Source organism: Bos javanicus, chromosome X (genome assembly GCF_032452875.1).
Source record: "Bos javanicus breed banteng chromosome X, ARS-OSU_banteng_1.0, whole genome shotgun sequence".
In the NCBI taxonomy this organism is placed as follows: domain Eukaryota; kingdom Metazoa; phylum Chordata; class Mammalia; order Artiodactyla; family Bovidae; genus Bos; species Bos javanicus.
The window spans coordinates 32,901,115-32,916,362 of NC_083897.1; the positions used below are offsets into that span (position 1 = coordinate 32,901,115).

General features: G+C 42.7%; 1 long non-coding RNA gene across 1 annotated transcript; it reads right to left on the reverse strand.

Annotated features, from left to right (window-relative positions):
- Positions 1–1,498: 1,498 nt before the first annotated feature.
- LOC133242506 (uncharacterized) lies at positions 1,499–9,318 on the reverse strand. The gene is made up of 2 exons (XR_009734874.1): positions 8,944–9,318; positions 1,499–4,028 (listed from the first exon to the last, which is right to left on the reverse strand). It is a non-coding gene; the product is annotated as an uncharacterized LOC133242506 (long non-coding RNA).
- Between the last annotated feature and the right edge of the window lie 5,930 nt (positions 9,319–15,248).

The following is a 15,248-nucleotide window of genomic DNA, read 5'->3' on the forward strand; positions in this document are numbered from 1 at the left end:
GTGCTTGTCAGGTGTATGTGATAAAATGATTGTTGTATGTCCCCTCTCCATCCTGTCCTCTTTGGAAGAAAGTCATGATGTGCAGTCCATGCTTCAGGGGTGGGGAGTTATGCTCCACTTTCTACAAGTGGGAGTGTCTGCATAAACTGGGGTTTTTCTGTGTGGAACACTTGTCTATCCTTGTTTGTGTAATTAAGAAATTATTTATGTTTCTCAGTATGGAATCATGGTATCTTTATTACACTTTGGTTTAAAATCCAATACAACTTTATATATTTTTATTTTCAAATTGTTCTCGGATTGGCCATTGGGAGCTCTTCCTGTCAAATCCCTTTGTATATACCTTTGCCATATCCCTGGAAATGTTGCTTCCTCTTTTGAAAGTTTTTTGAGCACTTTTTTTTTCACACCGTACAAGATGCTTCAGGCTCATTTTCCATATTTCCTGTCCCAATTCTAGAATCATCAATTTTTCCATGGAGCCCTTGTTCCTTTTATTGCCGAATGGTATTGACAAAACTAGATCTGTGCACTGAGTGTGCTCATTGGTACTGAAGGGTCATTGCTTCTGGGCAACCGTTGGTTGACAGGGCAACGAATTATATGTGTACTTCTTATCCTGTGTTTATTTATATATCTAGAAATATTTTAGATGGTAATGATTTCACACGTATGACACCAAAAACACAGGCCTCATCAAAAAAAAAAAAAAAAAGTCTGTGCATCAAAGAACACAATCAAGGAAGCTATCATATGATCCAGGAATTCCACTTCTGAGTGTATAGTCAAAAGGAAATGAAAATAGGATATTGAAAAGATATCTGCATTCCTACATTTATCACAACATTATTCACAATAGCCAAAATATGGATACAACCTAAGTGTCCGTCAGTGGATGAATGGATAAAGAAGATGCAAAATATTCAGTATACAGCCATGTGAGAGAAGAAAATCCTGCCATTTGAAACAACTTGGAAGGAGCTTGAGGGCATTATGCTAAGTAAAATAAGTGAGACAGAAAAGGATAAGTACGGTTTGTTATCATTTACATGTGGAATCTAAAAGGACAAACTGGGACTTCCCTGGCAGTCCAGTGGCTAAGACTCTGCACTTCCAATGCAGGGAGCATGGATTTGATCCCTGGTTAGGGAACTAAGATCCCACACTGTTGTGCTGTTATTGTATTATCTAACTACTTGGTCATCTAGGCGAATCCATTCAAGGGAAGTACACAACAGAGTGAGGAAATTAAATATCCCCAACTCTGTGTGAGAGGACCAGAAGGAGAGTCTCCTGGTAGCCAGAGTGAGGGCAGATAGTGGGGAAGAGCAAATGTGAGCAAGGGATCCCAGCAAGTTGTAGGAACTCCTGAGTTCAATCTGAGCTGTACATGCAGGAATCGCACCAGAGACAGAATATCAAAAGCGTGGAGAACTGAACCATTACCCAAGGGGCAGGCTGGGCCCTGCGTGATTCACAAATACTATGTATCACTGCATTAACCACAGCAAAATGAACATTTATTTCAAGCACATGTGAAACATTCAACACGATAGAATCCTGTATCCTCAAAACAAACTAAAAAAATTTAAATGATGCAGAGTATGTTCTCTGACAAGAAAAGAATCAAACTAGAAAACAAACAATATGAAAGGAGAAGAAAAATCTCAAAACACTTGGAAATTAAACAACCATCCACAGGTAAAAGAGATTCTCAAGGATGTAGAAACTACACTGGAATGAATTAAAATGAAAGGGCAACGTATTGGAATTTATGCTGCTGCTGCTGCTGCTACTACTAAGTCGATTCAGTCGTGTCCAACTCTGTGTGACCCCATAGATGGAAGCCCACCACGCTCCCCTGTCCCCAGGATTCTCCAGGCAAGAACACTGGAGTGGGTTGCCATTGCCTTCTCCAATGCATGAAAGTGAAAAGTGAAAAGTGAAAGTGAAGTCGCTCAGTCGTGTCAGACTCTTAGCAACCCCATGGACTGCAGCCTACCAGGCTCCTCCGTCCATGGCATTTTCCAGGCAAGAGTACTGGAGTGGGGTGCCATTGCTTTCTCCGATTGGAATTTATGGGATACATCTAAATCAGTGTTGAGGGAAAATTATAGCATTTAATGCTTAGATTAAGAAAGAAGAAAGACCTCAATCAATAATCTATGCTTCCACGTTAACTTAGAAAAAGAAGGAAAACTATACCCAAAGCAATCTGCAAACAAACACACCAAAAACAGAAGAGAAAAAAAAAAATGAAATAAAAAATAAAGAAAAAAAATAATGGGAAAAAAAACTGGTTCATTGAAAAGATCAACAAAATTGATAAAACTCTAGCCAGATAAACAAAATCAAAAGAGAAGACAAATGACTAATATCAGAAATGAAATACTATCACTACAGTTCTACAAGCCCTACACTAAAGATGTTGGAGGGATAAAAAGGAAACACTAAGAAAAAATCTATGTACTGTACGTAAGTTCAAGAACTTAAGTGGAATTTTAAAATTACTCAAACTCCAGAAACTACTCAACTCACCCCTGATGAAATGTATAACCTTTATAGTACCACAACTATTAGAGAATGGATATCACCTTTTAAAATTTTCTAAAAAGAAAATCTTTAGAACCTCAGAAATATCAAACAGCTCAAGCAGAAATTGTCAGAACCAACTTTATCAGAACTCTGAAAAACTGCCAAAACTTAGCAGCAACTAAGCTACCAAGATTGTGAGCTCCAATGGGTAAGGGTTACTTGTCATACTCTGTGGTCCTGGTGTCCACCATGGGCCTTGGCACTCAGTGGGAGATCAGAAAGTGTTCACTAAATAATGTCTTTCTCGCGGCTCCTGCAATCTGGTTGGATCAACTTTATTTGACCCCCAATACATTTAACTGGAGAAGGCGATGGCACCCCACTCCAGTACTCTTGCCTGGAAAATCCCATGGACAGAGGAGCCTGGTAGGCTGCAGTCCACAGGGTCGCTAAGAGTCGGACACGACTGAACGACTTCACTTTCACTTTTCACTTTCATGCATTGGAGAAGGAAATGGCAACCCACTCCGGTGTTCTTGCCTGGAGAATCTCAGGGACGGGGGAGCCTGGTGGGCTTCCATCTATAGGGCCACACAGAGTCGGACACGACTGAAGCAACTTAGCAGCAGCATCAGTACATTTAACAGGTCTAACGTGACCATAAACACAAACAGGAGCGGTGACACAAGTATATCTCTGCAAACATCTGTGGGAGAGGTGCCTGACACTTACATAGCCAACAGAGACAGAACTATTTTAGCCCATGGGTAGCTTTAAAAAAATTCCTTTTTTTTTTTTTTTCATGAAAATCTGATCACTGCTGTGAAAGAACAAAATGATGGCAAGAAAGAGCTCCTCACAGAATGAGAAGCTGAGCCTGTGTCCTCCAAGTGCTGGGAGAACCAAAGTGGCATTTAGGAGGAAATGACCAACCAGGCACAATAGGAAGGCTATTTAGGTTTGGAGGAGTACAGTATTCTGTGACTTCCAGAAGTATAAAACCAGTCCTTTCCTGAAATACCCTCTGGCACACTCAAGACACAGAGACCTGCCTCTTCTAACGGGATAAACGTTCTGGCCCTTCCCTTAGAGTGTGTGTGTCAGATGTCAGCACACAGGAAACAAGTGCTGCACAGTGCCAGTTCCAGGCCTGGCCTTCCTGTCACTATTATCCAAAAGGGAGTGTATGAAACGAGCAGTTATAATTCTGTTCACTTTTGCTTAAGTCAAAAGGACCTGAGACTGTGTTTGGTTAGCAAATCCACCCTTCTGGCAACAGAGAGGTCAAGACAGTAAGGTGATAGATACCTAAGCACAAAAATAGGCCTAAGGCCAAAATTCCAATGCAAATGAATGGTGCACATGACCACAGGTTAGAGAGTCCGTAATACACAGTGAGGATGCTCAGCTGGTGTTTTTAGCTCCTCATCAAGACTTCATGCTTTCCTGGGTTTGGGGCCATGATGTCGAGCAGTCACTGGATGGAGTTTGATCTGAAAGCATAAAGAGAACACAGGTGAACTGAAAGTGTGTCTTATTGAAACAACTTGATCTCAAAATGAGCAAAGGATTGTTCTTAGATGGGAGTTTAAATGGTGCCCTTCTTTTGAGGTATTCACAAGTACATCGCAAACTGAGAACATTTAAGCTTTTCTCATATCCAGTGAGGATAGTATATAAGAAAACAGATCCAAATCCCACTCCCAAGAGGAACTGAGGAAGATGAGACAGCCCAGGTGTGATCATGTCACTCTGCTGCTTAATTCTCTACCATCCATAAAATAAAAGCTTCCCAGGTGGCGCCAGTGGAAACAAACCTGCCTGCCAATGCCAGAGACATAAGAGATGGAGGTTTGATCCCTGGGTTGGGAAGATCTCCTGGAGAAGGAAATGGCAACCCACTCCAGTATTCTTGCCTGGAGAATCCCATGGACAGAGGACCCTGGAGGACTACAGTCCATAGGGTCGCAAAGAGTGTGACATGACTGAAGTGACTTAGCATGTAAAATAAGGCCCACACCCCTTCCTCTGATATTCAGGGTCCCTTGAATTGGACAGAAACCCCCATATATTCTCTATTTACACTATGATCCCTTTTATTGTTTCCCATGTTGGAAGACTTCTGTTTCACTGCAGGAAATAGGGCTGAATATTTTTTGTTGGGTTGTAATCTGTGTGACAAGTTAGCCACAGGTAGCAGTGATTTCTGGCTGGTTATTTAGGAAGTTTTTCAAGTGCTAGCTTCCTCTCGTCCTTATTTCTGCATCTGGGCTCAAGAGAGGAGAAAACCTGACAAACTGTACTTCAGCTAGGTAGTCAAGGTCAATATCAAGGTGATAAATCATGTTGATAGAATGTGCCCTTGATATGATGTCATAAGAATGGCACTTTGTCTCTCTGGTCTTCCTCCCCAAAACTCTTTACCCAGTTGAATACTTTGGACTAACACTTATTTTTACGATGACTGGATGTTGATTTTTATTAGATATTTTTCTGTATTGATGTAGGTCTGATTTTTCTCAATCTGTTACTGTAATAAGGCAATCCTGGGCTTATACATTCCCAGATCCATCCCTCATTCCTCCTTGCTCTGTTCTAGATTATACAGGGGCCGACTCCAGCAGGCTGCAATCAAACTAGCCAACAATTGGCTGCCATTTTGGCTCAGCTAACCAGAAACACCAGCAAGAGATTAGAAGCCTGGAAGACAGAGCAGTCAAACATTTTTTCCTTCCTCTGCATCAGGTGGCTTGTCCTTCAATGGTTCCATATTCTTCATGGCTCCAGCCATTCAACCATGAGGTTGACCCATCATGGCTCTGAATCCTGTTGAATCCAACACCCAGGTTCCAGTAACACTGTCTCCTTTCCTTGTCCTTCCATCCTAGGGATGAGTGATTTACTCGTGTTGCTAAAAATTGGGTTTCCCAATTCTCTCCTGCTTGGCTTCCTACCACTTTTGTAACCAACCCCATGCATTAAGGTCCCTCCATGGTAAAAATTTACAGTGGTTTCTGTTTTCCTGGACAATCCTTGACTGTTACATGCAGCCAATTATAATGACTGATCTTCTAGTCTTAAACTCCTTTGCATTCCTGGTGTAAACCCAGCTCTGTCACCAGAAGTTAAATGTTTGTCTCTTCTGTAATTAATAATAATAATAATAAAACAAAATATCCCGGGCTCTGAAACTTTCCCCAAATAATGTATCTTTCATCATCATCTTCACAGTCTTCTCAAAAATAATTTTCACACTCACCAGTTTTTGGGCATATATGGAAAAATTCCAACAGCATAAGTAATAGAGTGATTTAGTAAACTTGGAAAAAATACTTCAAGCAATATCAGATCAGATCAGATCAGATCAGCCGCTCAGTTATGTCCGACTCTGTGCGACCCCATGAATCGCAGCACACCAGGCCTCCCTGTCCATCACCAACTCCCAGAGTTCACTCAGACTCACGTCCATCAAGTCAGCGATGCCATCCAGCCATCTCATCCTCTGTCGTCCCCTTCTCTTCCTGCCCCCAATCCCTCCCAGCATCAGAGTCTTTTCCAATGAGTCAACTCTTCACATGAGGTGGCCAAAGTACTGGAGTTTCAGCTTTAGCATCATTCCTTCAAGCAATATACATGGAGTTAAATAGCATGGCTTGTGCAACAGAGGCAAAATGGTGCTCAAAGGGAAATATATAGCCTTAAATAGATGTATTAGAAAATAAGAGCTATTTAAATCACCCAAGAAATTCAAGAAGCTAGGTAATGAACATCATATGAAACCTTAAGTAAGAGAAGGTAGGAAATAATGAAGATAAGTATAGAAATAACACATGTACACCCATGGCTGATTCATGTTGATATATGGCAAAAACAACTATAATATTGTAAAGTAACTAGCCTCCAATGAAAATAAATTAATTAATTAAAAAATAAAAATAAAATGCAATACAAAAAAAGAAAGAAAGCAATAAGGCCGAAAAACAAATGCCAATTACTTGAAAATATTTATGAACAGACTTTTTTTTAAAAAATATGAGCAGATACTAAAGAAAAAAATAACATGTAAACAATATAAGTTAAAACTGTATAAACTATAGATGCCAAAGATATTTAAATGATGTAAAAGCACAGCAACTATGCTTATATGATTCCCTCAAGAGAAGCAAATGGTGGACAAGGAAAAGTTTCTTCATGTAAAGCATATCAGGTAATAAACTAAAACTGAATGAGAGAATTTGCAAATTACCCCTCTGCAACCCCCAATGGGTAAAAGAAGGAGAGGATCATCAGTGACTGCCAACTCAGCACAAAGGACAAGAAACATTATGTTCTTCTTAATGGAAGTACATGCCATCACCTAGGTAGCAGTCTTGTAAATAAACAAGTTAATCAAACTTCTACCTGTAACTACCAATCTAGAGAACTGCTGAGGGGCCAAACGTGTTAAATGACACCAAACTGTTTCATTCAACACAGTCTATATTATGGAAAACTTGAAAAATAAAAAAAACTGCTTTTTTCACAACAAAATCTACAAGAAAAAAAGATGATGCAGGGGAAACCTATTGATTAAAAAAGACTCAAGGAACATTAAAAAAAATCACAATATATAGGAGGTATTTGTGATCCAAACAAACTAAAAAAAAAAATTAATGTATAAGCTAAATGTGGAAAATTACTAGATATTTGCTCTTGTTAAAACATTTAAATTTTTAGGAATGATCATTGTTTTGGGTTTATGTTTTATAAAAGATTCCTTGTGTTTTAGAAATACATGCTGACATACTTAGAGATGAATCATCCTGATGTCTTAGACTACCTTCATATTAGTCCATTGGCAGAGATGTGGGGAGGGTGAGGGTACATTGGAACCAGACCGGCCATGTACTGCAGATGATTGATGCTGGCTGCCAAGTATATAGTGTGCCTTATACCATTCTCTACTGCTGTATGTGTTTTACAGTATCTGTTATAATAATAAAGTTTTATTATAAATATCATGCAATTAAATTTGAAATTCTGGGTGAAATGGACAATTTTTTTAAAAGACCAAATCAGTCCATGAAGAAACAGGGAACTTTAAACAATACAAACTTTAACTGTAGTCAACACCCAAGCTACCTTCAAATGTTCCAAGACAGGCAGTTTGGGTGGGCAGTTCTACCAATGGTCAGGGTAAACTAATCTCCATCTTATGTAAACTCTTCTAAAGCACATACAAAAAAAACTGGGAAATTAGTTAACTTATTCTCCCAGACCAGCTCTCCTTGACTATAAAACCAGATGAGTACTCCCACTCCTACCATGCAAAGAACACTTGAGCAAAGTTCACCCACACAGTAGCAAATATTCTAAGCAAACTAATAGCATATTCAATATAGCAGTGGATTACATGAACATACAGGTTATGGCTAAAGAATGAAAATATGATTCAAACTAGAAAATAGCTCAAGTATAATTCTCCACAGTAACAGATTAGGGAAAAACATTGAAGCATGTCAATGGATGTGGGAATAGCCTCTGAAATCAATTCAACATGAGTACGACTTTTAACAAATTGAGATTAGAAAGGAACTTCCATTTCCTAATATTTACAGCAAACATACTTACACATGAAATGTTTGATGCATTCCCATTAAAGACAGGAACACATCAAAGATGCATGCTCTCCCTTGTACAATGCAAAAATTCTCTGAAACAGAGAGTTAGGACTGTGCATGTCAAAGGAAATGAGAAGTATGAATATTGAAAAAGATAATATTTTGTGACAATATGGTCATCCACATAGGGAATTCAAAGAAACCGATACATGGAATACTCAAATTAATAAAACGAGAAAAAACTTTGTATGGAAGATTACTACAGTAAAACCAAGAGCCTTGCCACATACACAAAGCACTATTTAGAAGATGTAATTTAAAAATGCCCCATTTGCAACACAAATCCAAAAATTACCTAAGAAGGCTAACAAAATATATAAAATCTTAATAGAGACTACAACACAAATTTATAGATAGATATCGAAGAAGGCAATGGCACCCCACTCTAGTACTCTTTCCTGGAAAATCCCATGGATGGAGGAGCCTGGTGGGCTGCAGTCCATGGGGTCATGGAGAGTCAGACACAACTGAGCGACTTCACTTTCATGCATTGGAGAAGGCAATGGCAACCCACTCCAGTGTTCTTGCCTGGAGAATCCCAGGGACGGGGAGCCTGGTGGGCTGCCATCTATGGGGTCGCACAGAGTCGGACACGACTGAAGCGACTTAGCAGCAGCATGGGGAAAAAAGTCTCAAATAAATAGTCTCAAATAAGAAGTCTCTAGCAGTATACCATATTCATTTATGGGGGAAAACTGTTACAAAGGTTTCAAGTCTGCTTAAATTATTTACAGATTTAGTGCTTTACCTGTAGCTCTCAAGATGGTGGTGAAGTGTAGGCTGCTGTCTCTGTTCCCAAAATCTACCCTGGCAAACTAAAGAAGAGAAAATGAAGCAAATGAGAAGTACAATATCGACCACAAAAGCTAAATAACAAAACATGAGAAGCCTCTGGAGGAGACTGAATTCTGTGCTGAACAGGATAATAAAATAAAATGCAGGAGGAGAGACTGGGGGAGTTTCTGGGGTTAACAGTGTGAGAGATTCCTGCGCCGCCATCACAGGGCTAACAGCCGCCAGACCCTTTGAGCTCTGTCCTGTCCCTCAGGCCCATCCTGCAGCCCAACACACGGGGCTCTTCACACCTGCTCGCCTCCCAGATGAAGAACTGAAGCCACGGGGCTTGGGCATCTTCCCAGGACCATGTGCTAGTGAGGGCCAGGGTGGGCTCCGAGCCCTGGTCTCAATTTCTCTGGAACTCCCACCCTTCCCGCCCCGCCCAGGCTGCGGCCCAACCTTCTGACCTCTCACGCCTTCCTCTCTCAGTGCTACACGATGCCTCTGAGGTGAGAAAAAGCAGGCCTGCGGAAGGAAGGGGTCAAGGAGAATCAGAAGCACTGTGGGGCTGCTCTGGGGTTTGCTGAGAACTGACTGGCGTCTCTGTCCAGTCCCAGCGCCTCCCACGTGAGGGCAGCGCCCTGTCCCTGCTGCTGCCATGGGGCCTCCTGCCCAACTGAACCTGCCAGTCTGACCAGCTCCTCGCTGCTGCCCCTTCTGAAGGCTGCACAGGAGGATCTCCTGTCCTTCCCTACACAGAGCTTTCCGACTCCCTGCAGAAGTCCTCTGGCTGTCCCAGCCCTCACTCCAGAACCCCTCCAGAACTCCAGAACAGTTCCTTGGCTTTGGATAGTAACCTTTAGACACCTGGTAATCCTTCTGGGCAACTTCAACATATTCTCCAAATGTTTTCCTGTTGGGTGTGTGAGTACTCTGATGTACCACATAATCAGCAGGTTCTTTGGATATAAACCTGAAGTTAAAGAGAGGGATTTTTTAAAACCCCTGACATTTCTAGCTGGATTTTAATGGGATGTCTTCTTTGAAACTGGCCACCGAACACATGCCCAGATGGATGAGCTTACTAGGTGGTCAAAACCCAAAGCCTCCATCCTACATGGTAGATGAGGAAGGGCCACAGAAGTGGAGCCAAGGTTTTCAAGGCTGAACTCTTGAAAACTGTGGGATCCTCCTCTGAGGTGAAGAAACAGTTCCTTGGTAGCTCAGATTTTAAAATAAAAAAAATAATTATCCATCTTTCCTTGGCCTCTTGTCTGGTACCTGACCCACAGGAATGTCATGGTTGTCAGTGTGCCTAATGGTACTTGGGCAGGTGCTCAGGCAAGTCCAGTTGTGTGGAGGCAGCTGAAACTCCCAGGAGAAGATAGCCTTGCATCAAAAGAGACCATTCTCATTCGACTGACGTTACAGTCAGTGCTACAGTCAGGATCGCAAAGGGAAGTACAGAAATGTGCTATGTGGTAACATGCAAATCCACCTGACAGACATTTACATGCTTCTCTTAAGATTAATGTGACACTGTGTTTGGAAACAACTGACATATAGGAGGCACTTAGGTATCTGGAGGATATCAAGGCAAATCTGGCTTTCCCAGAAACTCTTCCAAGAAATGAAGAAGCTAGTCATAACAAATGATAATGGCCACTCTTAATTGAGCACCTACTGTGGATCACTATACGAGAGAGACTACAAGTGCTTGTCCGTATCTTGTCTTCCTTTCCTCCGTCCCAGACACAGGGGACGCTACATCGCCTGTCCACTTGTAGTTAGGAAGGGTCATGTGACTAGCCATTACCATCGAGAGATACGAGAAGGAGCATTGTTGCTCAGGTCTGGAGCCAGTATGCCATTTCTGTGCTTTCTCTTTCTCGCAGCAGCAAACATGGCTATCCAATGGTAGAACTCCAGAATGGAAACAGCATGGGAACTGGGGCCCCCTCAGATCAGAGTTAGTGTTAGTGGCTCAGTTGTGTCTGACCCTTTGTAACCCCATTTACTGAAGTTTGCCAGGCTCCTCTGATATTCTCCAGGCAAGAATACTGGAGTGGGTTGCCATTCTCTTCTCCAGGGGATCTTCCTGAACTAGGGATGGAACCGGCATCTCCTGTCTCGTGCGTTGCCAGCAGTTTCTTTACTGTCTGAGCCACCAGGGAAGCCCAAGTTGAGCCATTTAAATTTCAGGTTTTGCCTGTTGTGTCAACTAGCAGTTACTTTATCTGATATACAGCAACTATTTTGGCTTCCCTGATGGCTCAGATGGTAAAGAAAACACCTGCAATGCAGGAGACCCAGGTTCAATCCCTGGGTTGGAAAGATTCCTTGGAGAAGAGCATGGCAACCCACTCCAGTATTCTTGCTTGGAGAATCCCATGGATAGAGGACGCTGGTGGGCTACACCCCATGGGGTCTCAAGGAGATGGACATGACTGAGTGACAATAACTAACAAATGTGCTGTTAGAGTTATTTATGTATTGTAATTACAATGATAATGGTGCATGCACTCTTCTTGAGAAAACTTTTAAAACTTCAGACAAATCATTTTTTCTCTCTACAAAGTTTCCTCAAAATTCAGCCCTGCCTTCAGAAATAACCACATCTAACAATCTGGTGTATGAATGTTAAAGCTGATTCTAGACTTTCACACATAATTGTTCGTGAGTCTGAGGTATGGGGGCTGATTATGACCATGATATGGCAGTGGCATGTGACAAGCTTTATATGGGCGGTGCTTTGACAGGATGGCATGTGAAGGGAAGTCCCTCACAGCAAGAGATCTTGCAGAGATCATGGCAAAGACTCACCACCCAGAAGGGCAAGATGCAAGAGAAGTCCCAGTGGAAAGGGAATCGGAGGGTGATGGGGAATCTCTGGGTCAGAGAGCTCCGAAAGGCAGCAGTGGCTTGAAGTCTTATGGGTTCCAGGTTATAGTTATCTCATCTATGCCCAGTTACTGTTATCTATGCCCATCAGGTTTGGGGTACAGTTTTTCAGAGTATGCCAAGAAAGCAGGTTCTAAATGGTGAAAATCAGTTTATTTGGACTACATTTAAAGTAATTAGATGTTTAAAAATTTGAGCTTCTTGGGGAATATTTTAGGGAAGGGCTCCATCTCACACTTCTGCAACCATTCTGTAGCACACTCCACTCCCAGCCCCAAGCTTAAGTTGCCTTCCTACTGTGCCTGATGGGTCATTTCCTCCTAAATGCAACCACAGCTCCCCCAGCACTTGAGGGACACTGGCTTAGCTTGTCATTCTATGAGCTGCTCTCTCTTGCCACCATCCTGTTCTTTCACAGCATTGATCTGATTTTCCTAGAAAATGCGACTTTTTACAGTTACCCATGGGCTAAAATGGTTTGTCTATGTTGGCTGTGTAAGTATCAGGCACCTCTCTTACAGATGTTTGCAGAAATGTACTTGCGTCATTGCTCCTGTTTGTGTTTATGGCCTTGTTGACATGTATTGGGGGCCAAATAAAGTTGATATGACCAGATCATGTGATCTGTAAGTCATTTTCTGATTTTCTACTGAGTGCCCATGGGGGCCACCAGGACCACAGAGCATGACATGTAAACTCTGACTTGAGCAACTCATGATCCAATAGGCAATCTGGCCACATACACTTTACAGGATTCTCAAGGCAAGAATGGAGAAGGCAATGGCACCCCACTCCAGTACTTTTGCCTGGAAAATCCCGTAGACGGAGGAGCCTGGTAGGCTGCAGTCCATGGGGTCGCTAGGAGTCGGACATGACTGAGCGACTTCACTTTCACTTCTCACTTTCATGCATTGGAGAAGGAAATGGCAACCCACTCCAGTGTGCTTGCCTGGAGAATCCCAGGGACGGGGAGCCTAGTGGGCTGCCGTCTATGGGGTCACACAGAGTCAGACACGACTGAAGCGACTTCACTTTCACTTTTCACTTTCATGCATTGAGAAGGAAATGGCAACCCGCTCCAGTGTGCTTGCCTGGAGAATCCCAGGGATGGGGAGCCTGGTGAGCTGCCGTCTATGGGGTCGTACAGAGTCGGACACGACTGAAGCGACGTAGCAGCAGCAGCAGCAGCAGCGAGGCAAGAATACTGGATTGAATTGGCATTTCTTCCTTTGGTGGACCATGTTTTGTCAGGACTCTTCACTGTGACCTGTCCGTCTTGGGTGGCCCTTCACAGCATGGCTCATAACTTCATTGAGTTATGCAAGCCCCTCTGCCTCGACAAAGCTGTGATCCATGAAGGGTACCTTGATGCTGGGAAAGACTGAAGGCAAAAGGAGAGGGAGGCTGCAGAGGATGAGATGGTTAGATAGCATCACCTAACCAGTGGGCATAAATTTGAGCAAACTCTCCAAGATAGTGGAGCACAGAGGAGCCTGGTGTGCTGCAGTCCATGGGTCGCAAAGAGTCAGACACAACTTAGCAACTGAATAACAATAAATGGCCACATAACAAAGTTCCTTCTTTATGTTCTAGAAATACCAAGGCATATAGACAACAAAAATGGATAATCACAAATGTATTCGGTTTTGAGTGAGAATACTTAGTCAGACTTAGGTTTAAAAGAGTTGGCAAAGTACATGGCTATAAACAGGGACTCTGAATCCAGCCAGCCTGGATTTCAATCCTGACTCTTCCACTTCCCGGCTGAGTGATCTTGTGTAAGCTTTTGACCTCTCTGTGCCTTAGTTTCCTCATTTGTAAACCATGGATAGCAATAGTACCTAACTCATGGGGCAGTTTTGAGGACAAAACCAGGTAATATCTGTAAAGCACATTCAACAGCACCTGCCACATAGTAAATGCCAAGTGAGTGCTTATTAAACCAGCAAATTCTGACCTCACCAGACACTGCTGTGCAGCCTCAGGATTCTGTCATTCAGCTCGATTAACAGAACTTGGAAAGTCTGTAAAACAGGGCTAAAATGTGTGCTCCACTGAGATGTGATGAACCTGAAACACAGCCTCCTGCCAAGCATGGTGTATGGTTATCCTTATCCTTGATGGAGGCCTGGAAGCCCTCCAATCCTCCCATGCTCCAGAGGGTGTTATTGCACCTCTCGAATGTTCTACATGGATGCCTCCCTTCCCATGACTTAAGCCTCCAATAGCAGAACTGCAGGGTAAAACTTGCATTTCACTCTCCCAGTCATCTCTGTTGCCATTTCAGATCACAGAGGTCACAGTAATGATTTGAAACCAGATGACTGGTATTCCCTAGCCTCTTCTCATTTAGATAAATAAGTGTCAGTAGATCAACATCCTGACATGTGCTGCTCATCCCCAAACACTCATTTATGCTTTTTCCACACCCTGTCATGGGCATGTGCTTTTGTTATGCATCAAACACATCCTGCTGTTATAGCAGAGGCAACTGGGAGCCTTGGCCCGAGTGGGAAATTCAAATCAACAGGAATACTCATTATTTGTGATCAGCTTCTAATTAGTTCCATCATTTCTGTGCTCTTCTGAGCCTACCTCTGGGTTTTTTCATATGTCTGCTCCCCTGGTACTTGAAGATGCATGTTGCTTTCCGGCACTGGCGTTCAGTAGCCCAGGGTAGACAAAATAACCCAGCGCCTGCAAAGACAGTTCCCTACAGGGAAGGAGTGCCAGTGAGAAGAGCCAGACAGGCAGCTTCCTGCCATGCTCTCAGAAAAACAGCCATTGTAGGGACCACATCTGTTATAGGGACCCCAAACAAATTGCTTTAAAATTATTTGTGAATACATTAAAACTGCCATTACTTAAAATTGCCCAGCACATCAAGAAACTTTGCAGACCTCACCTTGGGGCTTAATTCCTGAATCATGTCAAGAGCTGCCACACTTCCAGGCACGTTGGAGGTAGCCAATGGACCGTGACCCAATCTCCTGGGAGATGTCAGGCTGGTGGAGGAGCTGAAGGCATGCTAGTGAATGCTAGCTGAAGGCATGCTAGTGAGTTTGCCCACACCTGTGTTTTCACTTATAACATAATGGAAACGGCTCCTTCTGTCTTCCCTGCCACCTTTGCTTTGAGATGTATGTGATGTTGAACCTGGAAAGGCCCTGAGGGATTTTATATTGCAGGAAAGGTTAGGTTATTCTGGTCCTCCACGACTGACTCTCTATGAGTTTTCTGATCTAATCTTCAGATGGTATGATGGTCACTCCTGATAAATGTATATCAATACCAGTGTACTCCGTTCAGTTCAGTTCAGTCGCTCAGTCATGTCCGACTCTTTGCGACCCCATGAATTGCAGTACGCCAGGCCTC